The sequence below is a fragment of the Rhinolophus ferrumequinum genome, assembly GCF_004115265.2.
Source record: "Rhinolophus ferrumequinum isolate MPI-CBG mRhiFer1 chromosome 15 unlocalized genomic scaffold, mRhiFer1_v1.p scaffold_54_arrow_ctg1_1, whole genome shotgun sequence".
Taxonomy (NCBI): Eukaryota; Metazoa; Chordata; class Mammalia; order Chiroptera; family Rhinolophidae; genus Rhinolophus; species Rhinolophus ferrumequinum.
The window spans coordinates 9,859,918-9,887,347 of NW_022680357.1; the positions used below are offsets into that span (position 1 = coordinate 9,859,918).

The window sequence follows — 27,430 nt, forward strand, 5'->3', positions numbered from 1 at the left end:
GAAACAGAGATCCTGGATTCCATTTCCAATGGTGGGGACACGGAGTAGTCAAGAGTAGAATGAGGGAAAAAAAGAGAGAGAGAGAGAAACCCATGTGGAAGGGGATGAAGGCAGTAATGGTCACAGAGGGATTTCAGAGAGGAAATCTAACATAGGAAAAGGAAAGGGAAAGGACATCAGGATTAGCTAGGAGAAATTAAAGAACTAAGTCAGTAAATTCAGGGAAAATTGCATAGACCTAACTGCTAACACATTAATAGAAAGAGAAAACCACGAACAAGGCTGACCATGGAATGGTTTGCATTGTTTTGGCTATGGAAGATGGGAAGACCAAGAACACAGAGGGAGCGTACCAAGCCAGCCAGAGCCCTGCAACAAGGCGGAACTCATACACACTCCCACTTCTGGTTACCTTGGCAATGAAACTCCTACTTTATACTAATGACGTTAGGATGCCTGAAACCCCATGCAAATGAAGCACAGTAATTAGAGGTGGAGCCACAGGCAATCTAGATAGTGCCATGTCAGAGGGAAATCCAGGGAATACTCTGGGTGAGCTTGTGCAGCAAAGAAGGAGGTCATGAAAGCAAAGAAACTGAGTTATGAAGAAAAGGGAATAAATGCTTGAGAAAACTGACTTCTACTGACTTGTTGGTTCTCCCACTGGTTTGGGTCCAATCACTATGGGTAACAGCTCACGCAGCCACCTGGCCACATCGCCTCATCGGTTCTATTTTTCTGTGCCCCTCCTAGGAAGGACTCATAAAATAGGGAAAGACGGTGGTTTACTATCCTGTTTCCCTGTGTGTGCTGCCTCGGTAGTTGCCCCTAAAAGGCAAGTCAAAGGGAGACTGGAAAATTTTCATGGAGAGGCTTGTGAACGAATACATGAAGAAAGAGACCAGTGATCGTTTCTTGTGGCTGCTGTAACGAATTACCACAAACTCGATGACTTACAACCACACACATTTATTCTCTTACAGCTCTGGAAGTCAGCGGTCCTGTTAGTGGCACTGAGTTGAAATCAGGGTGTCACTAGGGTGCACACGCTCTGGAGGCTCCAGGGGGAAATCTGTTCCTTTGACTTTTCTGGATCCTGGAGCTATAGTCTTTGCAGTCCTTAGCTAGGAGCCCCCTATTCCGTCTTCAAAGCAAGAAGCATGGCATTTTGCTTCAGTCATCAAATGTCTTCACCTTCTCCTGTAGGGGAATCTCCTGTTTATCGTTTGTAAGGATATTTGTGATCACATCATCGGGTCTGTCTGAATACTGCAGGGTAATCTCCCCATCTCAAGATCCTTAACTCAATCAAGCCACAAAATCCCTTGGCTACATAAACTAACATGTTCCCAGAGTCCAGGGATGATGACGTGGACATTTTAGGGTTTATTATCCAGCCTGCTGCATGGAACAAGAGAGAGAAGTGGAGAGGAAAGGTGATTTTAAGAATTGCAACTTACAGAGTATTATAAATTAGATTCCCATGAATGTTGTTGGAAAGATACAAGATGGAAATTTCTATTTAATAACTGTTAACTATGTTTCTCTGAATTTGACACAGTTCTGAGACTGGACCACAAGGGGCACCAGCACATATGTAGGTTACAAGCATTAATCAAATAAAATAATCATTTTTTAAAATTACATCTGGCAACGTGCATCGCTTAAAGTAATAATTTCAAGTTGCGACTTCCTTGACACCACTTATTTTAAATGGGTATTGATATGCAAAGCAGCAGGGAATTGAGATCTCAAAAGCTACTTATATTTGGAGCAAACGTAATCTTCAATATTGATTCCCCACCTCCTCTTTCTTTCTCTCTCCCTCTCTTTCAGACATCTACGATTTGTGCTGGTAAGCTGGGGCAAGTACACAAACTAACAAACATGGACATATCACTTTTTATTACTCACATTACCTGCTATTTCTCATTCTGAAGGAAAATGGATGAGAAATTTCAGAACGAAGGTCACAAAACCAAATGCTCTAAGGGCCATCATATGACATAGTGACCAAAGTGGTCCAGATGGAATAAGGTGGCAAACTGGACGGTACATGCCCGACCTAGAGAAAGAAGCCTCTATTCACCTCTCATTATTGTCATTTCAAAAGACAGTATACCTGGAGCTTTTAAATTTTCAAGGGAAGTCAAAAACTCAGAATTTCATGTAATACTGCCTCATTTTTAAATGTGGGTGACTAAATTCAAAATACCATGGAGGTCAAGTAAAGCTTATGCAACCTGTAGCTTGCAAACTCCATTATAAATTCTGTTAAGTAGTTTTGACTTGTTAACCTGAGGACAAGAGGGGAAGGTTTCACCCAATGGCATGATATGGCCATATTTGTATTGGCTTTGTTTATTTCTAATGCAACCATGTGTACGCACATGCATACACACACACACACACACACACACACACAACACACCTACATAAACCTATGACTGCTGGAATGAATTACTTTTGAACCATAAATTCGTAAAGGATAGCTTTTATCCTCATCTCAGCTTTGGCCAGCACTGATCAATAACTGTTTTCCCTTCGGTGAAGATCTATGTAGGGCTACAGGTTGTTGTAGTAACTAGTCTACTTCAAGTGAAAGAAAGCAAGCCCCCCAAAGGCAGTGTGACCTGCGTCAGTGGTCAATCTAAGCAAAACTGGAACCTGGGACACCATCCTAACTGCAGCCAGAAAGGTCACTGTCCACGTCCTCCTGGCCTACAGTCAAGACTTGAGTGAAACCACCTCAGACACGTAAGCATTCACCTCGATTTTAAAACACAGTTTGTTTGTTTGTTTTTAAGGTGATTCCAAAGTCCACATCGACAGATAAAACGTGTGAACAACAAAAACAATTTCTTCAGATAGTGAGAAGCGCTGTGTGCAAGATGAAACAGGGCAGTGAGATAAAATGTGATGAGTGAGAGCAGTCAAGAAAGCTGAGCCACCCTGAGAAGGTGACATTCACGCTGTGGCTAGAAGACCACCCACGCCAAGGTTAGGAGGCTAATGTTCTTGGCAAAGGGAAGTAGAAATGCAAAGGCCCTGCGGTGGGGATGAGCTCACAGACTGAGTGGTGGGCAGAAGGCCATGGCGGCTGGAGCCAGAGCTGAGAGGGACGGAGTGGGTTATGAGTAAACAGAGTGTACTGGCAGGCGCCAGGTAAGAGCACGGAAGGGCTTTGTAACAGGAAGGTCTTAAGCAGGGAGTGACTTAGTCCTGTTTACCTTTTTAAAAGCTTACTCTGGCAAGTCATTCCACCCTCTTTGAGCCTCTGTTGCACCCTCTCTAAGACATTCATATCCTTTTTTCGCAGGACTTTTCAGAGAGTTAACTGGATCTGGAGCAGAAAGCACCTGGCATACAGTACACACACAGAAAGTGAGCTGAAGCAGAACAAGCTGAGGTGGAAAAGCAACAGCTCTACAGAAAGGCGTAGGGGCTGCAGACAGTGGAGGAAACCTGCTCTCCTGAGCCCTGACAGCTCCCGCTCCTCAGAGACACTGTGATGCCATGGCAGTGCCTCCCTGCACCTTGATTTGATATCTCATGCCTAGGCTGCAGCTGTGCCCCAACTAGCATCCTATGGTGGCTTCCAACAGGAAAACTAATTTGGTTGTAGCATGCTGAGAAATCTATCCTCTAGTACAAATGTAACAGGTTAGCACACAAAGAATGGACTGTTGGTGACTGCAGGGGTTAGCAAGACAGATTTCTAGAGGCCTGAGCAGAGTGTGATCGCTCACCCCGTCATTCTTGCAGTCTGTCAAGCCCAAGAAAGGGGCTGGGTTGTTTCTAACAGAAAAACCAAAGACCAAACACCCGGCCCATGAGAATGGCGATTCCTTTCCAGGCATACACGACACAACCACACGATGTCTACTCAAGGCAGCAAGACAACCTCGGACTCAGCAGTTCCACTTGTAGGAAACTTCCTACAGGTACTGAACCCTATAGATAAGGAGGTCTGTGCAAGGATGGTCAGGGCATCAGAAGGGGACCGGTCACATCCATCAATTAGGGTCCAGCCTCATCACGGAGGCACATTCTATGCAGCTGATGAGAAAGTGAAGCCGCTTTACATGGACTGACAAAGAACAGCTAGAAACACATAGTGTTGAGTGAGGAGAGAAAGATGTAGGATGGTAAACAGAGCTGGCTTTCATTTCTGAAAAGAGAGTGAGTGGTATATTCACTTATTGATGGACAGCCTTTTTTTGGTCCCAAGAACTGGGGATACAGATGCAAACAAAGCAAGTCCTGCCTCCATGGCGTTTGCCATCTGATGGAGACAGAGAGGCAATACACTTGAAAATAGGTTCTGTATCAGGTGGTGATAAAATACAGGTTACAGATTTATGCTTCAATTTAGCTAAACCACATGAAATTAGCAATATGCAACCACTCTGACCTATCAACAAGCACTTTCATAAGGTCTAAACTAACCTAGTACATACACAGACGAAATGATGTAAAAAAAAACAGACAGTGGCTCCTCCAGGGAGGAAGAGAGGAAGGGAAACGCTTGGACTGGTTAATTTTTTTATCCCCTGCATGTACTACCTATTCAACACAAATGATTTAAATATGTAATAGATAGGAGCATAATAGAGGTGGCATTCAGAGAGAGCCAGAAGGGACACAGGGACACAATGACGATTAACAGCTAAGAGGAGGTGGAATTTAAAATACACAAGTAGGCAGGTGACAGCGACACATTGTAGAAAGGTATGCTCAGCTTGAAACCGTAGTAGTCTTTTGTCTGTGATTCAACTCAATTCCTAGACACAGATCAGGAGAGGCCAGTGGGAACTGGGGAGAGACCTGGGCAGGACGGGGGGCCGTGGAATCTATGCCTCAGCTCACCAGTGCACCGGCCCCAGGTGATCCTCCTGGGTCTTTCCTACCTGCTCTCGAGTCCCCACATAAACACGGATTGCAAAATACACTTCCCATTATCACCCTCTGTGTTCTGAGTGCCTCCCTCCAATGAACAAAACCTGCCAACCTGATCTTTCCTGCAGGAAATGAAAACCAAGGTATCGTTCCAGCACAGAACGGAGAAGCATCCAGGCAGCTCGGTCACGTGGCCAGAGGCAACCTCAGCAGGGACAGGTCAGGTGGGACAGAGATGAGCAAACGGCAGAATCAGTTGGGACAACGGCCAAATGCACACAGAGACAGGACCTGAAGTTCCTGAAGATGTGCCCTGGCATGGAGCAGCCACTTTTCTTGGGCCAGCCCCAAGCTCCGGCCCCTCTGCTCTAGGAGCGGGCCGCCAGGGCTGAGCAGACACGCATGGCTTTCAATTCAGTTTGAATTCCTGCTGTCTACCTTCTAGCTTTGTGCTCTGGGGCACATCGATGAACGTAGCTGAGCCTCCTTCCTCCAGTCTCTAAAAGGCAGATAAAAACAAGGCCCTCCTGGTTGGTGTCTTTATTTTATTATTAATTATCTAGCTGTTCCTTTCGGCATGTTTGGCTAGTTTTCTACATTGTTCTGTATGCTTACACAAGAATACTCCCCACCTAAACAAATTCCCACATCCTTATTTTTCTGAGTCCTCCAGAACTTTCAAGAATGGAGCCACGGTGTCCGGTTAGCTCACTTGGTTAGAGCCCGGTGCTCTTAACAACAAGGCTGCCGGTTCGATCCCCACATGGGCCACTGGGAGCTGTGCTGCGCCCTCCACAACTAGATTGAAACAACTACTTGACTCGGAGCTGATGGGTCCAGGGAAAACACACTTGAATAAATAAAAGTTAAAAAAAAAAATAAAAAGAATGCAGCCCGTTCCAGAGATAAGACAGTATTTACTCTTGAGAGGATTAGCAATGGTGCCTACCTCCGAAAATTATTGGAAAATTAAATGAGAAAATGTATAGAAAGTATCTAACACAGTTCCCAGCACTGAGTACGTTCTCAATAAATGCTTCTCATCATTATTCTCCATCTGTGAATACCATGGATGTGCAGCATCAGCAAGTGATGAACTGAAGCAGATGACCTTGAACTCTAGGCACCTGTCCAGGTAGTAAAGGGTCTAACCTTGTCTCTCTAGGGCTGCACTGGTCTCTCAGACATGACTATCACTCCGCACAACTCCAGGAGGCAGCACTCACCTCGTATTCCATGAGCATAGTGCCCCTACCGCACCTGGCACCTGGAATTGTGCGACATGGCAGCCGCCAGGTGTGAAGTTTCAGGTTTGCGGGTCGGTCATCGCTGCAGCATTTGCTTCCATGGCATCTCTCCCTAACACTTTACGGCCTTCCAATGTGCACAGCCACCAATGCCACTCTCCTCCTTAGCAACTGTCACCCCACAAGCAACTAGGGAGATACTCACCTACCCGTCCCCACGTTTTCGATTCATGAATCCATTTGAAATTATCAAGAAATATTTGTACCTTTAGTCTGGAGACGGCTGTTATAATTAATTGCAGGCGACTGTTAAACTCACTTTTTTAATACTAAGATTATGTGCCCAGGGCCTTAATAAACAAGACAGAATTCTAGGTTTGGAGGTGAGAGGGCACTTTGAGATGCCCTAGGCGTCCCCCCTTTATTCTAAGCGGAGAATTTGAGCTCAGAGAGGAAAACAGACTGGACCAAGTTCATTCAGCCCATTAGCAGCTCTCTTCACTATTCCACTTCCCCAGTTCACCCTTAAGTGCTTAGTAAGATGCTACAAGACCTGTGGAATCACCTGGGCCTCGACTCTAAAAATCATTTCCAGTAAAAAGGTACAACCGACATCAGTACCCAACCCTTCTTCTACTAGTGGCAACATCCTTTTTCCTTTTGGGAATCACCTTTCCCGAGTCACACTGGTCAGAGCGTCAGTCAAGGCACCTGCCCTCCCCAGGTCAAGGGAGACCTAGCTCAAGCTGTCAGACTCGTTTCCCCAAGAATCTACATCTCCAGGGGACAGACACAAGGTCAGAGCTGATTCACCCTGACTGCCCATCACAGCCTGCTTCCTAGATCCCCAGAGAGGCCTATCTTCCTGTCCCTGCAGAGGCATGCTTTTTCAGAGCATCCCTGAAACCTCCCAGTGAATTATTTTTCAATCTCATCTAGCCAAGCCCTTTAACTCAGGCATCACAAATGCAAATGTTTAGAGTGGAAAGACAGGTAAAGGAAATATATAAACCCATTCAGTAGAGTCTAAAGGGGTGGCTGTGTGGGACAGACAGAATAATGGCCCCCAAAGATGTCCACATCCTAATCCCTGTTACCTCTCATGGCTCTTCCTGCCGTGTACGGTAACATAATACAGCCGGAAGCACAGAAGTGCAGAGACCTGCGGCATACCGCCAGAGACCTGCTTCCACGTGACATACTTCAAGTCACTGACACATGGCTAACTCACGCAAGCAAAGAGACAGGGAGATGGAGGGAGGGAAGGAGAGAGGGAAGGAGGGAGGGAGGGGGAAGGGGGAGGGGAAAGGAGGGAGGAGGGGGAGGGAGTGGGGAGGGAGAGAGAGAAAGACCTCCTGATTCGGAAAGCACTTCTAATTTCTGAGTATCCTTACATTTGAAATACCCCTGTGCCCTTGAGTACACAGTTTGCACCAGATTAATTTGCACTCATTTAATAGTGCTGCATAAGCATGCTCCTAACTAAGCATCTTCATCTGTTCAATCATCCATTTGTGGCATTCCTTTGAAAAACATTTACTGAGCACGTACTATTTACCAGGCGCTGGCAAGAGCAGGGGACAGAGGGGTGAAACAGCTCAGACCCTGCTCTGAGGGAGATCAGGGTCAGTGCAGGGAACGGACAGCCACGCAGACTCACTCCACAACATGGTGGGTGTGTCCTGGCCAAAGCAAGTGGGGGACACGGGGACACCTAACTCAGCCTGTGATGGGGTGGGGAACAGTCAGGAAAGATACCTTGAAAATCTGAGAGTTGTTCAGTTTTCCATGGTGAGCTCTCCCTGTCATCCCTGCAGCTCTCAGCTCACAGCTCAGACAGGATGGGGTAGGACCTCCACTTCAGGCACACGGGATTTCCACACATGATGTGTTAAAAAAAATAATGATATAAAAGACGCCACTTTACAATGGAGCTGGAGCTGCCATCCCAGAGGAACTGCGCTGCATGTCTTATGCCTCAAACCTTTGGAATGTTAAAACAGGGCCAAATCACCTTTGGAGTGGCCCTAAAGCGACATTATGCCCCAAAAACTGTTTGCAAGGATAACAAAAAAGCAAATATTATGCCTACGGGACCAAGGACCACTGGACTGAAAACACTGTTTAGAATTAACACCCCTCTGTTCCGTTATCTGCACCAATAGAGAGGCCTTTCTTCTATCGGTACCATAGTTCCCCTTCCCTGTCTCAGAACTACTACTGCCTTTGTCTCCTAATGGGATCACTAGTTGTGTTTCTGCCTGAATCAGTGCTTCCCGATTAGCTATTCTTTTTTGTTCTCAAGTAAGTGCTTGTTGCCTCTCACTTGGCCTTTTATTTTTAGGTTAACACAAGGAAAAGGAAAGCCCACCCCAGATACAGTGCATGTAGAATTTCTAAAAGGCTGCAGCTGCTTGCCAATCTCATACCCATTGTAGGGCACAATGCAGAAGGCACTCACCAAATCACGTCTTACAAGGGCAGGGGGTCTTGTCCTTGATCGTGGCTGAACCCCCGGGGTCCGGCACAGTGACTAGGGGCCGGATGGGTCACTGAGAGGCCAGTTGAGTTGAGTTGAGGCTCTGCAATCGTTTCTCTTTGCCTCTGAGAGACTACGTTGCTCCTCCCCATTAGGGCACTGTGGGCTGAAGCATCTCTGATTTGACCAGAACCGACCCTGACCCCACCTTCATTATTCACAAGGGGCAGCAAGAGGGAGCTGGCACGCGAGACGAGTCTTCAAACATCATCAGTCAAGCTGAAAAAAGGCTCCATGCCACCGCTGCTTAATGGGCCATGATGAATGAGCACAAATGCAGAGCAAGGCTGTACTTACCGACCAAGAGACAAGATGCCTCCTTTCTGTCCTCCACGAAAAGCATGTTTCTATCAGGGCAAAGGAGGTTGAGTCCAGAGCTGATCGTGAGCAAGTCCAAAGCAGCCTATGAACCTCTCATCTTTTGGTCACAAAGTAACCACGGGAAGATGCCGAAACAGCCATCTTTAAGAGGCTTCATGAAGAAGATGGACAAGTAAATGGATAATAAGTACATGCCATCGTGCGTGCTATGATGGTGTCATCGTGGGGCATCTGATGAGTCTGGACATCACAGAAGGCTAATGACCAAAAGTGGGATTAGAGATTGTTTCTGCTCAGGGTATTGTAAGCCAAGTGCATTTTCTAGACTGAACAGCCTTTTGGGTAGCATCTCGGCTCTGCCCTTTTTGAGCTGCATCAGTAGCAAGTTATAGTCTGGGGTCTTCACTGCTCTGGGAAATGTGAACAGTAACAGCTCCTAGTTAATGGGGTTGTTGTAAGGATTGTATACAGAAAGGGCATGAGAACGAGCCTGGGACACAGTAAGTGCTCAGTTAACACTGGCCATTAATACCAGGCTAGGACAAGGGTGAGGTAAACGAGACTCTTGTTATAGGTGCAAAATTGGAAAAGGTGTCAAAAGGCTAAGCAATAAAGATAAGGAATATTTTAATGCAGTATCTTTACAAGTCAAAATCAATGCAAAAAATCCATGATGAAAGAAAGATCAAAATTTGAAATTAAGGCAGATCTGACCCTGCACTTCCCTGATCCTGCCTTGCCTGTCACCCTAGTCCTACCTTTCTTTAAAAATTCAATATTTTGTTCATCATGGAATTCTTTGCTTTAATATCCGTGTTTTAAAATACTGCATTAAAATAGCACTTACCTTGATAGCTGAGTTTTTAGTGTCCCCTTGAATCTGTATTCAAGGCGAATGCCTTCACTCGCGCACCCTAGTTCTGGCCCTAATACATTTCTTTCAAATCTTTTTACAATGAGTATATGTTACTCTTTTGTAATTAGAAAGAAAGAAAGATAAGCTGACTTTTAAAGAGATGAATTATTAAAACAAGGCTAGCTTGGAAGGCAAACTAGACACATGTGGGCTATTTCAAGTACAAGACCAGAAAACAATACACGATAAAGTACCTCTTAAATGAATCAGTGGGTGTTATAAGAATTCTGATCAGGGTGAGAGAAGGGAAAGCTAGGATTTTCTAGAAAGGATCAGAAGACAAGCTGGGATTGGCCCGGTAGCCCCGGAAGGCATACACGGGGCTGCAATCCCACTGCACTTGCCGTTCCCAGCAGCCCCTGCAGAGCAGCTCACCAAGACGTAAAGGGGACAACAGCATGTGTGCACTGCAGTTGGGGCCTACTCCTCAGCTCAGCTCTGCAGCCACACCTTCCTGAGGACAGGTGAGGGGGTCCTGGAGGCCATGTCAGGCAGGCCACACAGGGGACACTTTCAAAGATGACGTGGGGAGCCTCTGATCCAGCTTTGCTGAGGCTGCAGGAGAGGAGCTCGGCCCGGGGTGAGCAGCCTGGTGCCGCAGCATTCAGCTGGGCACACTGTGTCTGCCATGCACCCACACACACTGGGAAGCCCAGCTCTGCTTGTCCAGGAGGATGAGGAGCAGAAACGTGCCTCTCAACTCTAGGCTGCTCTAACTGTCCCGACCCCAGACTCAGAACCACAGACACCGTGGCCGCCCTGGCGGCATGATGAGCACACACCCGGAGGTACATCTCCAATCCCTCGGTGTGCGCACTGCTGCGCTCTGCGTTCAGTGATGTGGGCCCCGCCACAGCTCAGACCCCACGTTTTCTCCCAAGTCCTTCCAAACCCCAAGAAAAATCCCCGTTTTTAGAAACATGTTTTTAACAAAACGCGGCGAGGTGAGGAGCATCCATTCATTCTCCAACAGGTCCGAGGAAGCAGAGATCCCTAAGAAAATGCTGATCCCAGTTTAAGCTGGTGAGCAAACTGCCTGGTCTCTTTATGCTTCCGTTACCATATCAATAAAGAGGGGATGGCCCCACTGCTGACACCTTATTGGTAAAATGGGGACACTAACAGTACCTTCCTGTGTCACAGGTAGGAGAATAAAATGAGAATAAAGCAAGCGTTCGGCACCAAGCCTAGCATATGACAAGCGTTGGGTGTCTGGGAGCTGTTGTTTATTATCATTTTATAATCATAGCTATCATCATCATTATTAGGTTGTAAGGACTAGAATTAGGTTGTGCGTGTAACGCATCCATCACTGTCTGGCACACGGCAGGAGCACAATAAATGGTCGGTGTTGTCACAAGGACGGAGTGAGGAAATGGTAAAGCCTGTGAGGCATTTCAAAGACAAAAGTTAAAATACTGTTTCTAAACACCAATCTGTAAGCACACCTTAAAGATCAAATGCACTTCTAACTAGCAGCACTGCTGGTACCTAAACTATTTATCTACCCAAGGCAAGAAAGCGGGTTGTTCTCAAGTGGATTAAACCACCCCCACCCCATGCCCCAGTTCTTCTTTTTGCTGCTCATCCGCGTGGTGAAAGCTTTCTTCTGAGCTTGCGTTCTGGTCAATTTCAGCCCAGCCCAGACAGGATGCAGAACTAAGGGCATCAGGTGTAGTGGCTCCTGAGTTTACATCACACTGACATCCAGGCTGATCAGAAATTACCCCCAAAGAAAAGGCTCTGTAGCTCGGTGCTCATGATGTGAAACCACAAAACTGTACTTTTTCCCCATCGTTGGTTTGATTCAGAACATTTAGTCTCTGGTCTTCAAGGAAACTTTTTAATAAACTCTACTTTGGACCAGAAACTTGGGTAAATGTTCAGTCTAGGAGACAGGTCGGGCAGTGCTGTAAAACAGCTGTGCTGGTTTTTCTACATGTTGAAGATAGTTCATAAATAAAGAACAAAAACAAGGCGGCTCATGCCACCCAGGCTGCCGAGCTCAGTGACGCTGGAATCCCACAGCCTTGCAGCTGGATGGGGTCCTGGTGGCTGGCTGATTCCAGGCTGCTGCCCAGCAAGTCACTGAGGACGCATGCTACCGTCCCGTACGAGATCAGTGCAGTTCGGGCCTCCAGGGGCTGCTCAGACCTCTCCTCCCTGCCTGGGTACTGACTTCCAGACTTCTTTCCCTTCCCCTTTCGCCCCATCCAGGCAGTGGTCTTGGGAATGCAGGCGGACTCCCAATGAAGCAGGCCTGTAATGAAGCAGAGGGGCTGCCTATCCCATAGGAAGGAGGAGGCTTTCTCTGGGGCACCAGAAGAACAGAAAAAGCCCTTAGCTGGAACTTGAGACACTAGCACGAGGTCTGGCGCCACCATGAACCCACTTTCTCTGGCCCTCAGCTTCCCTGTCTGTAAGAAACGGGTAAATAGGGGATAACCGCAACTGCCTCCTTTAAAGAACTGTTTCAAGTGAAATAATGGACATAAACATTCAAAGACCGCCTCGACCCTGGCTGCATGCTGACACCACATAGGGTACTTTTTGAAAATGCAGACGTCCGGATCCCACCCCAGACCCATTCGATCAGAAAGCCTTCTGGAGACGCTAATGTGCAGCCAGGGCTGGGAGCCGCCAGGCAAGAAAGAGACACAGTGGAGAGGCAGTGTGTGCTTCTCAAGGAGAGTTACTCAAAAAGTGTGGTTCCGGGTCCAAGACAAGATCAGTACAGAAAGCGAGTGTTGAGAAACGTTTATAGCCATTTTAGTATTGCTGCAATGTCCAAAGATAGGGTCTCTTCCCTAGTAATTACTTTTTATTGTATTTTACAAAGGTATCTGACAATGAAGGATTAATAATTTAAAAGAATTATTGCTACTGTTTTTAAAGCATTGGTATAGTGGGAAGGGAGCAGCCTTGGAGTCAGGTGTACTTCTACCCAGATCCAGACTCCATCCTTCATTAGCTGCATGCATTTGCACACGCATTGAAACTCTTTGGACTCAGTTTCCTCATCCAGAAAATGGGAATCCTCATACCTGCCCTGTGCTATTTTTACAACAAGTCCAGAAGTTAACTAAGTAGAAAGCACCTTTTACAATGCAGGTGATGAATAAATATAAAATTGAAGTTCTGCATATTATGATTTCAGGCCAAGGTGGGAGCTTAACGCATAGGGCACACAGTAGGTGCTCATTAAATGCGAGATGAGAGTTTTCCATATTGGGTTTCTGAATAACCATGGAGAACACGGATTCTGGAGCCAAGAGATGACAGTGTTTACTAGTTTCATGATATAAGGTGAATTAACGAAGAGTTCCAATCCTCAGCTGTGCCGTGCGGTATATAATCATGGTGTAGCCCATGACGTTGTAAGGACGACATAAAATTAAACACACACAATGCCCCATGCACGGTGCTTGCCCCTGGTTAAGCACTGAGTCAACAGCATAACTTTACTATAATAATAATGTCAATATTATCCCTGCTACTCTCCTGCCAGGTGTTGCTGGGCTCCTATCTGTGTCAGTTCCAGCACAAAGGACCAAGGCCACAGGGTCTGGACACGTCACTGGGCTGCTGCGGCTCTCGGCCAGGCCTCTGCACTTGTGCAACCTGTGCACGACGCCACTATTTCCCACGGGCCTCTTGCTCTCACCTCCGTGTGTGTGCAAAACAGCTTACCAAGCAGCTTCAGACTCATTAACATCTAATTAGTCCTAATTGGCTGCGATTCGGCAGGCTGTGCTCTGGAAGAAGTCCCTTCAGGGGCAGGTGGCTGCCAGAATCCCCACAGAAGCATACTTATGGCCTTTGGGGACCAGCCACTGGACGGGTGGGAGAGGGAAGACCAGAGTTGAGTCCCAGCTGTAAGGCAGCCACCAGACCTAGGCACTGAACGATGGATTGAATGAACCAAATGATCGAGCGTGGATCCATTCAACACATATTTACTGAGCACCTTCTATGTTTCAGGCACTGGGCTAGGTGCTAGAGATACGACCAGGAATAAAACGGATGGCTCCCTGCCCTCATGGAGCTTAGAGTCTTGGGGAAGAGGTACAGCAAGAAGCAAGTGAACAAACTCATCACAATGATGGTCAGCATTTACTGAGCACTTATTGTGTGTCAGGCGCTTCCCTCCTGGATGACCTGATGGGGTAAGATCTATGATTATCCCCATTTTAGAGAAAAGGAAAATGAGGCCTGGGAAGTTGGACCAGTAGCCCAGCAGCTGGTAAGTGGTGAAGCCAAGATTCTCACCTCAGCAGTCGGCTGCAGAATGAACAACCACAGACACTGAGACGATCAAGTCCAACTGAGTTCTCCCAGGCCAACCTCAAACCACATCATAAACAACCAAAATTGATGGCCACCAGCTGCTCCTAGTATTCCAGTTGCATTCCAAAGTTAGGGAATGAAGACTCCCAAACACGGAGTAATTCAGCCAACGAAGGCAGGGGCTCTATCACCACCACCAGAAGTCAGAAGCCAAGTATTGGACCGATGTTGTTTTCTGCAGTACTTGTGTCTGTGTCTGGGTGCGTAAAAGTGTGGTTTTCATAAGGGCTCTTCAAAGTCGGAATTATGATTACAGTTTTATAGATGAGGAAACCAAGGTCAAGACTTATTTAGTTCTCTGACACAAATCTTAAAACCAGGAGGAGGACGGACCAGGATTTGAACAGGAACATGAGCCCATTTTCTACTATTACTGCAGACGACGAGTGTTAAAAATCTCGCCTAATGATGGATGAAAGAAGTCAGCAGATGGAATTAAAATACCAGAGAGCATGGTGGTATTTCCTTTTGCCCGGGTTCAAGGACCTCTTATGAGATGAAAGTTCTAAGAGTATGTTGATATAAATGGACATTATTCTCTTGCTACTTGAACCTGCAGACAGAAATGATACGGGTGGTAACAAGTTGACACATTTCCATAGGTTTTCCAGACGGGTCTCTGACATATGGGGTCTCAGCGAAACCCCCAACGGCCCTGGGAAGTGGGCACTGGTGCACTGTACATACAATGAAAAAGTGATCCAGTGAAATGATCCAGTGAAAACAGTGGTGACACCTATTTACTAATATGAAGCATGCGCCTTATGCCAGGCACTTTGCCCATTATGCCACTTAATCAGTCGTATGAAGTCGCCAGGGTACCCATTGTTCAGAAGAGCAGATTGGGGCTCAGAGAGGTCAAGTGACTCATCCAAGGTCATTAGAGCCAGAATTCAAACCCAAACACCTGCTCTCAACCACCATGGCCTCCCGCCTCTCCCCAGGATAGACAAGAACTCAAATTAAGCCCATCAAACGCCCATCAGATATGGCCAAGTCATTGGGACTTGGGGCTCATTATACCCTCTTGTGAAGTCTTTATTGATGCCACACACACTTCTGAGCCAAAATGCATTTGGGTCTCCACCAACCTATGTCCTCACTGCCTCTTTTCTGTCTCCTATTGCCTGTTGAAAATCAAATAACCATGGTGGGCCTACCGTTCAGAGACTCTCATTTTGCAATCCCATTCAAGACACGGAGTTAGAATGGTATTGAGACGGAAAGCCTAAACAATACCAGGAAGGCACATGTTCAAGCATAACCCCTACTCACCACTCACTGAAGAGGTAGGAACAATAGCTTTCCCACTGCTTAGCTATTATTTTATGTCCAGTAAGAGTCATTGAGTGACTGGAGAGACTACTTGTCGACACAGAATAGCTATTTGGTTAGTTAGTTGTTCATTTTTTGAGGAAATGAAATGAGCTTTTAATTCAAACAGAGCCTCCAACAAAATAATCCAAAAGCGAATGAATAGGAGGTAACAGGTAAGTGGAGAGAGGCTGGGGAGGCGAGGGACATGGCTGGGAGGACCAGAGAGGAGGGCGAGAAAAAGGGAAGATGAAGGGAGAGGGCGAGAGAGAGAAATGGCAGAAGATGGAGAGGAGAAGGGAGGAATGAAGGAGGGAGAGAGTGAAGGAGAAAATTGAGAGATGTGGCAGAGAGATTAGGGCGAAATGAGAAATGATGATAAGAAAAGGAAATTATTAGTGGTGTAGCTGAATCATTAAACTTTCATGTTTATAGGAAACTCGTGGCTCCAGGGGTGAACAAAAGGTGTTCAAACTTGCCAGATTGGGAAAGCAGCAGAGCTTCTGGAATATGTTTAAGTGTGGAGGCCACAGTGCCTTCTAATTTGACTCCAGGAAAACAGTAATTTGCCTCAGGGGTGAAAAGAAATACACAAGGGGTCGCATATTGGGCAGGGTCCACCCAAGGGTATTGACAAGAGCCCCTAGGCGTACCCCCTGGCTAGGGGTGCAAAGGCTCACAGGGCGATACTGCCTTGCTTTGGAGAAATCTTGCTGCAAACCCTGGAGACTTCAGATCAGGGCTTTGGACACAGTTGCAATGATCTTATGTATTCAAAGCAGTGGAAGTAGCCTCCAAATGAAAAAGAAAGGCAAGAGACTTGGAGTCAAACAAAGCAAGCTTGGTGGCCAGGGTCCTGGAGTCCCCGCGAGGCAGCCTCTCTGACTCGCACAACTTCACATCATCACTGTTCTCAGCCCGACCTTCTTCCTGGTTATGGAAGTTCTGTACACTCACCATGTAAAAAACTGGCAAAGGGGAAGGATGCAGAGACTTCCAGAATCCCTCACCCAGTGGCAACCACTAGGATAGGACTGCTCAGTGGTTGCGAGCTGGGTTCAAATTCAGCCTCGGTGTCTAACTAATTGGATGACTTGGGGCAAGTCACTGCACCTTCCTGAACCTCGGTTTCTTCAGCGGTATGACATAAGTAACAAAAGGTGAAAAAGTAAAATGATGCACTGTCCAGCACACATAGGAAAACTATTGCTGTTATTATTTGGGTAGATTTCCTTTCTGTCTTTTGTTTTTCTCTCTGCATTTAAATATGGTATCTGGATTGTACCCAACAGAGCGAGAAGGAATTTTCCAGCCCATTAAAAAAACGACGACCCCTCCTAGTAAATTCAATCTTCAGACTGCTTTGTCCTCTGATCCAAGAAGAGCAGTGGGGACCACCTCCAACTCTCCCTTTCAATCAACAGAAGCATGGAGATTCTCAGCTCAGCTGCACAGTCCAGCTGGGACAGACTGCGCAGGACACAGAAAGAGGACCACCACCAGCAGACACGACAGCTGTTCACAATGACCCCAGGAAAAACTACCCGCTTCACTCAGTTAGAGTCATGTCAAACAAGAACCTGGTCTATTTGTCTCTCTCTTCCCTCCCCCACTAAAAAAAAAAAAAAAAAAAATTAGGGAACTGTGGAAGCAGATTCTTTCAGATTCTTATCAAATGGAGGAACCTCCAGGCCTTTGCACATGCTGTTCCCTCTCTTGCGATGCTCTTCCCTCAAGTACCTGAAGGAGTCACACCCTCTCCTACTTGGTCTGTCTGTTCTCAAATGGCTCCTTCTCAGTGAAGCACTCTTGGTCGGCTCTATTTAAAATTGAAACCCCATAGCACCATCACCCTAAACCCTCCCTTCCTGCCTCTCCCTGTTCTATTTTTTCCTGGTGTTTATCACCAGCTGACAAATCGCATACTTCACTTGTGTGTATCTGTGCCTGTTTCCCCCTCACTAGACGGTAGTCACAGAGAAGACAGGTTTCGCTGATTGTGTTGACTGCTGTATTTGTTGCATGAGAGGATGAGTAGTTTGCAGCTCCCCCATTCCCTGGGATCTGCACGAAGGTGTAAGAGACTTTATAAAGAAGTTGTCCATATCACAGATGAAGAAACTGAGACCCAGAAAGGTGAAGGGACTTGTTCAAGATTTCACAGCAAAGTTTAGCAGTTCAGCTGGCAAGAACACTCAGGTATCAATGTTAGAATATAATGAATCTCCTCTCAATGCTCCAGGAAATGTTTATCTAGTCTTGTCTCAGAAACACCCTCCACAATCACAAAGCAGGGTGAGACCCGGCTGCCATTCTTGGGTCTGCATTGACTAGCCATGTGAGGTTGATATGTCTCTCAGTGATTCAGTCTGTAAAATGGAACAATAAATCCTGCACTTACCATCAACCCGTGCTGCTCTGAGCATCAGTAAAATATCTTGGGAAGTTTCTTGGCTTCCAGAATGGGAAGGGAGCCAAGAAGCCCTCGCCGGCATGCCACTGGGAGCGCTAAGGTCGGCATGCCCCAGTGAGGGCTGGCCCGATGCCTCTGTGACTTCCCTTCCATATGCTCCCCTGCCACTTGCCACAAGCGAGGGGCTGCTGTCTCAGTCAAGGACAGAACAAGAGATGCTGCACCCACAGACCAAACACTTTCTCTGTCTGCATGTTCCTCCTCTCTCCTCCCTCCTCCAGGCATTCCAGAGACACCCCTGTGGCTTGAACAGAGGACCCTTTCCACCCTTCGTCTGTCCCCACTGTCTAGGCCTGGACAAACCTCTCCAGGAGACATTCCTTTTCACATCCACATGGCTTCTCCCTGAGAAGCGCAGATGGTGGAGGACTTATTACAAAGTGCTCTAAAGGATGTGCTGGGTTGCCGCTGGTTTTCTGTGGAGTCTCTGGAAATGCCAACATCATCATTGGTGACCTACATTTGTTTTCTGTATGCCCCATGCCAGACCTGTGCCAAACACTCCATGTAGCATCACTTACTCCTCACAACTCTATGAGGCAGGTGCTATTTTTATACCCATTTCAAAGATGAGAAAATCAAGGCAGAGGGTTTTAATTAAATTCCCCAAAGCTGCACAGTTAGTATGTGGCAGGGCGATGATTCAGAGCCAGGCATCCAGCAGAGAGGGAAAAGAGCATGATGGTGATGGCTATCTATCCAAAATGAAGCGGCTCCCCTTAACATAAATAGTGTGGCACTGTTGCTAGGAGGCAGCTGCCCAGCCAAGGACTACATTGCCCAGCACCCCTTGCTTCTGGGTATGGCCATGTCAGTAATTCTTACTAATAGGAAGTAAACCAGAGTTTTTAAGAGGTAAGAAACCTATCTCCTTTCCTCCACTACCTGGTTGCAGAACATTCTGAGGTACTGGAGGATGGCAGCGCCTCAGTTGGCAGAGATTGGGTCCTTAAATCCCCACGTGACAGGAAGCTGCTTGTTGACCTGCACTGGACCATTGGATGAATGAGAAATAAGCTTTATTGCTAAGTTAGAGGTCAGCAAACCTTTTTCTGTCAAGGCTCAGAGAGCAAATATTTTCAGCTTTTACGGACCATACAGTCGGTAACAATGAACGAACTCGACCATTTAGCATGAAAACTTCCATAAACAATCTGCGAACAGATTGGAATCTCAGGACCCCTCCCGGTCTTTCCTCCCCAAGGCTGGTGCAGGCCACGAATCCAGGCCCCAGGCATTAATGCCTGTGAGATTCGGAGGGGGCAAACCCCAAAGAGAACCCTCTGCTTCCCAGCCTACTTGCACAGCTTCCCAAAGGCTTTAGTCATGGAGATGAAAATGAAAAATGGCATTTTAAAAACAGGACGGAAATGCTGAATAAAACATTAAATAGAAAAATCCAACACAGACCTTAAAAGTTAATGCCTCAACATTTGTTTTTAGGATGAAGCATATGCCTCACCTCATCTGTGATTAAAAAGTTCCCTGCCTGGTTCATGCAGTGGCTTTTTTCGTTGTTTGCATAATGCAACCAGTTAAAGTAGAAACTCCATGGAGGCCGCGGGGATCTTAGGCGGTTACTGCTGGTGATAGAAATGGAGTACAAGCTGCCCACGGGCAGGAAGAAATAATTTCAGAGACCTTCCAAGCCAATTTCACATTCTTGGGGTTTTTGGTTTGTTTGTTTGTTTGTTTGTTTGTTTGTTTTGATCATTAAATGTTAGACAGTGGCGTTTCTCCCGTCACTCAGTGTTACTGTCAGTTCTGGCAGAAAACATAATAGACATGTGCTGGGGTTCCTTCGGCCTTGTCTGCTCTAGATGCTGATGTGATTGCATGAGGAGCATCTTTACAGGGAGATGCTGCCTCCCTGGCAGGCACGGAGGTGGTGTGGCCTCCCTCCTACTCCCTCCAGGATCAGCTCAGGCCTCACCACTGCCACCACCGTGGGGAGGGAGGTGGGAAAGCCAGGAGGGTATCAGTTTTGATCTCCTACCTGTACTGTCTCCCGTCCTGGGGAATCAAGCTAACACCCACCAATCCCAGGAAGCTCTCACACAAGGACGAGGCATTCGCAGACAGAACTGTTTTGTCACTGGCACTTTCTACTTGCATTCTGTCTTAAGCCCAAGACTTTCTCTTTTGTGCTTTTACATTGATGAATTACGAAGGGGCCTCTCCCCATCTCCCTCTTTTCCCTAATCTTCTCTTTCCTCTTTCTTTGCTGAATCTCTACTCTCAGTCCAAGAGGCATTACACGGACACTTAGGGCAGGGTGACCATCTATTATTTCAGCAAATAGTTACTGACATCTACAATCTCAGATCCTATTTAAGGCTCCAGAGATACAGCAGGGAATGAAACACAGCTGCTGCTGTCAAGGTTCCTACAATCTAGTGAGAAAAACAATAAAGAAGTTTAGAATCTGCTCCCAAAAAAGTTTCCTAAAGTAAAGCCTCTTTGGTTTTGTGTCTCGTGTGTTGTTTGGGGATGGGCTCAGCCATACTGGCAGCTGACACACAAATATGCGAACACTCCTGGGGCCAGGGAGAAATATGAACTTGAGAAAGTGGTTTGGGAACCTGGAATCGGAGACAAAAAGGCTAGGCCAGAATCTTTCTGCCACTCAGTTCACGTCATTTCCCAGCTTCCCAGCTTCCAACGGCCTCTTGTAACTGGCTCAATAAAATCTAAATCCTTAACAAGACCTTCAAGATCCCTCATGATGCGCCCCTGCCTCTTCTCTAAACACATCGTTTATTCCATCTCTCCAGCCCACTGGCTTTTTGCTGTTCTTCAAACACAGCGCCTGTTCCCACATCATGGCTTTTGTACCTGCTAGGCCCTGAATGCTCTTCTCCTAGATATTTATACCCCTGCTGCTCTCATTTCAAATTACCAGCACTTCAACAGGCCTTTCCTATCTAAACAGCAGCCGAGACTCTCTATTCTTTGCCCTGACGCTATGAACAGAATGCCCCCTCCAAAAAAAATTAATACGTTAAAATCTCAATCCCAATGTGATGGTATTAGAAGGTGAGGTCTGTGGAGGGTAATTAGGTCATGAGGGTGGAGCCCTCACGAAAGGGATTGGTGCCCTTATAAAAAAACTCTTAGCTCGCTCTCTCTCTCTCTCTCTCTCTCTCTCTCTCTCTCTCTCTCTCTCTTTCTCTCTCCCCTCTCTTCACTGTGAAGACACATAAAGAATACGGCCCTCTGCAAGCCAGAAAGTGGGTCCTCACCAGGAACCGAATCCGCTGACACCTTGATCTCGGACTTCCCGCCTCCAGAACTGTGAGAAATAACTGTTTGTTGCTTAAACCACCCAGTCTCCGGTAACTTGTTACAGCAGCCCAAACGGACTAAGACACCTGCTCTCCGTTTTTCTTCCCAGCCCATATCGCACCCTGACACGGTCGGTTTTCCATGTGGCCGGCAGAAGATATTTCCAGAAGGTAAATCTGATGCTCACCTCCCACACCCCTGCCATGGTTTCTATCTGTTTCTTTCAGTGTTTCTATCTGTTCTGAAGATAAAGAGGCTCTCCCAGTGGCGCCTGCGACTCCCTTCATGGTCTTGCTCTCCTCCATCCCAACCTCACCCTCCAGCTCAAGCTCCAGAGTCTCCGGCATGTTTTCTGATGTTTGCCACAGGCTTTGCCCAGGCTGTTCCCACTTTCCAGAACACTCTTCTCTCTTCACCCAGTCACCCCCTGCTAGTCTCCACATTCCAGTTTCTGTCCACGTCCTCAGGAAAACTTCTCTGACCTCCCGAGTGGGACAAATCCCCCATCATCTGCTCTCACAATGCCTGGTGCTTTCACAGTACAGACGCTTGGGGTTACGATGGAGTAACATACCAATAAACTCATCATAAGCTGAAAATACCTCAAGTTGATTATGCATCAAATACACCCAACCTACTGAACACCAGAGCTTAGTCCAGCCCACCTTACACACGCTCAGGACACTGACATTAGCCTCCAGTTGGGCAAAATCACCGCACGGCTGCCGTCCAGCATCATGGGAGAGTATCATACTGCGTATCGCCAGCTCAGGAAAAGATCAAAATTTGAAGTATGTTTCTACTCAATGCATAATTCCTTCGCCCCGTCGTAAAGTCAAAAAATTGTAAGTCAAATCATTGTGAGTCAGGGACCATCTGTACTTATTACAGGGTATTGTATATATGGTCTGACAATTAAGTTCACAAACTTGTTGCAACAACATTGCTAACCTTTTTTGATATCAAGGGGATTATTCATTACGAATTTGTACCAACTGGACAAACAGTGAACCAAGTTTACTATTTGGAAATGCTGAAAAGGCTGCGTGAAAAAGTTAGACGACCTGAACTTTTCGCCAACAATTCATGGCTCTTGCATCACGACAATGCACCAGCTCACACGACACTGTCTGTGAGGGAGTTTTTAGCCAGTAAACACATAACTGTATTGGAACACCCTCCCTACTCACCTGATCTGGCCCCCAGTGACTGCTTTCTTTACCTAAAAATAAAGGAAATAGTGAAAGGAAGACATTTTGATGACATTCAGGACATCAAGGGTAATACGATAACAGCTCTGATGGCCATTCCAGAAAAAGAGTTCCAAAATTGCTTTGAAGAGTGGACTAGGTGCTGGTGTCGGTGCATAGGTTCCCAAGGGGAGTACTCTGAAGGTGACCGTAGTGATATTCAGCAATGAGGTATGGAGCACTTTTTCTAGGATGAGATCCCGAACTTAGTTGTCAGACCTCGCATTTATTTGGGTGATACCTTTTCTCCGTATCTGCTTCCCCCCTTCTCTCTCCAGGCAAGCAGAGAGAGCATGTTTTTGCTCCCCATTTTACTCTCAGAGCCCAGCACATAGTAGGCTTTCAAGAAACACATGAGTAAATAACCGAAGGAACATGTCTTGCGAACATGCCACGGAAAGCTTGCTGAGCCTCAGGCAACGATAGCTCAGCCACAGGGATGCAAAGCCTTAACGAGATCCAGCTACCACGGCACTTTGTTCATGGCAATGGGCACACACTGTACAAATTGAGTGGTCCTTTCAAGACTCAGGCCCGCCCACTTCTGGGTCTCTCATCTGAGCCACTGAACTTGAAACCTTCCACAGTGACCCTTTAATTCAAATCCCACCCCTGCTAAGCTTCTTTTAGGAGCTTTTTACTAAAGGTCAAATCTCAGGATCTTTCTACCAAGTTGGGCATTTACGGTGTGTTCTAAATGCTTTACATAAATTAACACATCCAGCCCTTGCAACCTATCATTATCCCCACTGCATAGCTGGGGAAACTGAGGCATGGCGGACCAACAGGACTTCCCAATAGACACACAACTAGAAAGCGATGGATTCAGGATTTGAACCCAGGCATTCTAACTCCAGTCCATGCTCTGAACCATCATGCAGCAGTGGTGAAACAAACTCGCAAATGACAAATAAGAAAACTGAGGCCTGGAGGGGCTTAGTCACTTGTTCTGCTTGATTCCCAACCCAAACTCCTAACACAAGGTCTCCATTCACATGAAAGAGACAATGTCCAATGTCTCTGCCCCGTGGGGAGCCCCTCGAGCCCCTCAGCACACTATGCCCTGCACACCAGGCTCCCCAGACACCCCTGATACCCTAGCTCACCCTGCACTCTGGGCATAGTTTACACCTGTATCAGGTAGATGCATTTCTGGAATTTTCTCAGGTACACATATCTGGTGCAACCAAATGCCATGCCAACCTTGGGCTGTAGCCAATTTCATCCACATTTACCAAGATTCTACCACATGGAACTCTGCACAGAGCAGAGGTCACAGAGTGAGGCTTTAGTCAGACGGGCTGGGTTCAAATCAGCCCTCCCTCCCTCTTTTTCTCCCTCCCCTCCCTCCCCCCACCGCACTCTGTTAATAAATACTGTGGAACCCTGGCTCTATGATGGACGTACTCTATACACTCAGGATACCAGGTGAACCCCCGAGACAGGGACACTGCCATCAGGAACTCAGAGCCTGGTGGGACAGACTGACCCTAAGACACTAAACACATAACCAGAAAATTGGCAATTGTGCTACATGCAATGACAGAAGTAAACAGCGAGGCGTGGGAGGATGAAACCGAGAGTGGGGGGTTGGAGAGATCTTTGAAATAGGACCATGATCCGTCTCTGACACATTTTGCGCCTTAGGCCAAGTCTCTTAACCCCTCCAAGCGACAGTTTCCAACTCTGTGAGAGGCGGTGGTAATACCTACAGCATATGTAAAATGCTCAGAAATGAAAGCTACACTTTTGTTAAGCCTGGCACTAGGCATTCACGTGTGAACAACACATCGTGTGCAATCCAGGAGGGGAGACAGGCGACCTGAGGGCCTGTGCCACCAGCATGTAGGGGCCACCATCTGTCCTCTCCAAGAGCCCTGTCCTGTTCCTCCTGACGCAGCCTTCTAGGCACTGAGTCCAGGCTTATTCATTCACTGCCACCCCAAAACAGGGGTATCCTCCAGCAGCCAACATCAGAAAGGCAGGCAAGAGGCACCTTCCTCTTCCCATCTCATGGGGTCATTGAGCAAAGGAGACAGGCAGATGGGCCCACTTTCTGCCTCTTCTTTCTCTGTTTTCCGATCGCCCCAGGCCAGACAATCAGCAAGGAACACCTGCTGGACAACCTTGTAGGAAGGGCCAGAACCTTGACAGAGATGGATGTCTTCAGGAAGGCGGGCTGCCATGACAGCTAAGATTAGTGGTGTATAGAGCAGACAGTTCTGGGTCCTATCTGACCAAATCACATCATTTCCAGAGACAACGGCCCATTCATTCTGTGCCTCCAGGATGGGTCAGCGATCAGGAGAGCTTTGCAACTTGGGTCAAAATTGGCTCAGATATAACGGTGCCGGGCTCTGGGGAAGAGAATCATGACTCTGGTCCAGAGACAAAGGAGTCACTAGTATTTGAACAGCGTCCGGAGGGAGAAAACTGGTCTATCTATTCAAGTGATTGCATTGTTTTTTTAGGTTTGTATAAAATACAGGTAGCATACAATATTGCATTAGTTTCAGGGGTACACCATAGTTATTCAATATTTATAGACCTAAAGAAGTGATCACCATAATAAGTCCAGCAGCCATCTGGCACCGTCCCACGCTGTCACGGTATCACTGACTCTATTCCCTCTGCGTTACATCCCCAGGACTTCCTTGTTTTATACATTTAGAATTTTCTTTGCATATTCTACACTGGTATTTCCCCAACTTTCATCATTCAAAAGCCATCTTTGCGATGTCTGCCTTACCGGTGAACCACCTATTTTATTAATAACTCAATATTTTTTCAATTAACTTAATACCTTTATTTTGGCAGGTGCTTTTATGCACAGAACCATACATGAAACACCAGGATCATTCACCATGACGTAAAGGCAGTCCTAAAAATACGTAAACACAAAATCATGCTGGCGAATGCCCGCTGGGGACAGGAGCCTGCCACAGACTTTTAACCAGAGACCTACTGACATTTTGTGAAGAAAGGAGAAAAGCTGGCGCTGGGGGCGTGATGCCTCCAACTAAGACTTTCGCGTGGACGTCATCGAGAAAACGGGAAAAGGACTTTAGAAGGAGATCGATGATCCTTTTTATTGAACCTGTTGCTGGTGTGACTCTTCCATTCATCTCAAGTACCCCCAGTTGCAGCCCACACTGGAGAAATGGTGGTTGAGCATTCAGTGGCTTGGTGGCTGGGGACAACCAATGTGAGTGTCACACACACAAAGCACACAGCGGTGCTTCAGCCTGTAGGGACCATCCCGAAACTCCTTCCAGGGCATCCCGTAAGTGTAAACTCTTTCTGGCTTTCAAATCCTTTACAACATAACATGCTTAGTTAGCTTCACCCTCACTTCCCACCGCGTGTCTGTACTTTCTGTCATGCTCGTCTTCATTACTCTACCTCCCCGCCCCGCCCCCGTGCAAACCAGACTTCTCCATGTCCTCTAAATAAGTCTCCTGCTTCCACGTCTCCTGGCCTCTGCTCCATCGAAAATGTCCTTCCCCAGCTCCTCCTCAAGCCCTACCCGTCTTTCAAGTCACATCTCATGTGTCACCTCCCCCATGCAGCTCCCCTGCCTTCTCCAGGTGTCACACCCAGACCAGGGGCTCTCAGACCTGAGTATCCATCAGCACCACGTGGAGTTTCTGACTCAGGGACCTGCATTCCCAGGTGACACTCAGCGGCTGTCTGGGGCCATACTCTGAGGAAACTGCCTCCTACTTCCAGCAAAATGTGGTGACTGGACGGCTATTAGATTCCCCTTTAACACCCCCTCATTGTGTCACTGAGATCAGGGGCGCTCTGTGAAATACACCAGGACCTCCCCCTTTTCAATCACTCTATTTACCCTGCCCTATTGGTTCCTAGGGCTGATGTAACAGTACCACAGACTGGGTGACTTAAACGATAGACTTACTCTCTCAGTTCTGGAGGCTAGAGTCCAAAATCAAGGTGTCCACAGAGGTGGTTCCCTCTGAGGGCTGGGAGACATCTGCTCCCTGCCTCTCTCCTAGCTGCTGGTCTCCTCGGGCACTCCTTGGCTCGTACATGGCGCTCTCCCATTTATGCCAGAATAAAAATATTAATACTTGCTATTCTTTTCAAAATTAGATATGTCTTCACATTATCTTCCCTCTGTACATACCCGATTTTGTGTCCAAATTTCCCCTTTGTATAAAGACACTAGTCATTTAGGATTCGGGCCCATTTAAGATCCCATCTGAACTTGATTACCTTTGTAAAGACCCAGTCTCCAAATAAGGACACGTGCTAGGGTCCTGGGGGTTAGGGCGCATATATATATATATTTGGAGGGGATATATTTCGACCCATAACACCCTGTCAGGTTACACCTCCAGTCTCAGGAGGATCCATGCTGTGGAGACAAACAACTCACTTGCCCTGATGACACATCATCTCATAGATGTCCCTCATCACCGGTCCACGCCTCAGAATTGGGGCTATTGGAGAATTCTGCTCAGGTTAGCAAAAGTGAATTGCTCATGTCGTTATGCAATGTGCTGACCTGGTTGGTAACTTAAATGAAAGGGCGTTGGTAGCCAAGTAAAACTTTGGATCTCATCTCACCAGTGTTTTTCTCTCCATAGCTTTCTCCTTGATAGATAAAAACGGCCCTGTTATATAACTGCATTCCATTGCACTGAGTTAACTAAACCGTCTCTAAGACCTTCTGGGAATCACAATGACTGCTTCTCTGCTTGCTGTTTTAACAGCCCCCCACTTAAAGCCCCCCACCCAGGGCCCAGCCCTGCCCCCCTCTATCTCACACACAGTCAGGACCCAAGGTGATCGCTATAAAAAGAAAAAGCGTATCTG

At 47.0% G+C, this 27,430-nt stretch overlaps 1 protein-coding gene across 2 annotated transcripts in view; it reads right to left on the minus strand.

Moving 5' to 3' along the window:
* GRIN2A (glutamate ionotropic receptor NMDA type subunit 2A) overlaps positions 1-27,430 on the minus strand; it is a 437,303-nt gene that overhangs the window by 212,110 nt on the left and 197,763 nt on the right. The window lies entirely within an intron of this gene.